We start from the raw sequence: 504 nt of genomic DNA, 5'->3' as shown, positions 1-504 counted from the left end.
CGCGTCCGAGAATTGGTGACTTTTCTAATGGAAAAGGAAAAAAAGGTCCTGAGGAGGATTGTGAGCCAGAGCCTGCTCCCACTCTTTTTCCACTGCCATGATAAGAATCGGCGCGTGGCATGGGTGAGGATGCGTGGGCTGCTGGAGTCGCCCTGTGAGGGGGCTCGGCTGCCTCCTGCCTTGGTGTCTCGCAGGCTGCAGCCTCCTCCTGGCCTTGGCACAGGGACACAGGTCCTGTGCCCTGGGCTGTGGTGCCATTTCTCAAGCTCTGCTGCTCTCCAGGCCTCCTGGGAAACGCTGCTTAGTGTGGCCAAGTTCCTGAAGAGCAGCGATCTCGAAAATCTGGTTAAGAACAAGAAGCTGTGGATGTTTGGCGAGTGGCTGGTAAGGATGCCTGGAAGCCCCAAGCTGCAGCCTGGAGAAGCCCCCTGACCCTGCTTCCCAGTGTGTGGAGCTGGCAGCTGTGCCCCTGTCCAGTGCTGCAGCCAGGGGGCACACGGGCCC

The 504-nt window shown here is 59.7% G+C and overlaps 1 protein-coding gene across 1 annotated transcript in view; it reads left to right on the top strand.

Moving 5' to 3' along the window:
* Positions 1 to 504, top strand: part of LOC108445229 — a 14,589-nt gene that overhangs the window by 3,063 nt on the left and 11,022 nt on the right. The gene's annotated exons all lie outside the window — the stretch shown is intronic.

This window comes from Corvus brachyrhynchos, unplaced genomic scaffold, assembly GCF_000691975.1.
Source record: "Corvus brachyrhynchos isolate BGI_N302 unplaced genomic scaffold, ASM69197v1 scaffold1013, whole genome shotgun sequence".
NCBI classification, from domain to species: Eukaryota; Metazoa; Chordata; class Aves; order Passeriformes; family Corvidae; genus Corvus; species Corvus brachyrhynchos.
This window is presented reverse-complemented; position numbering and strand designations above follow the sequence as displayed.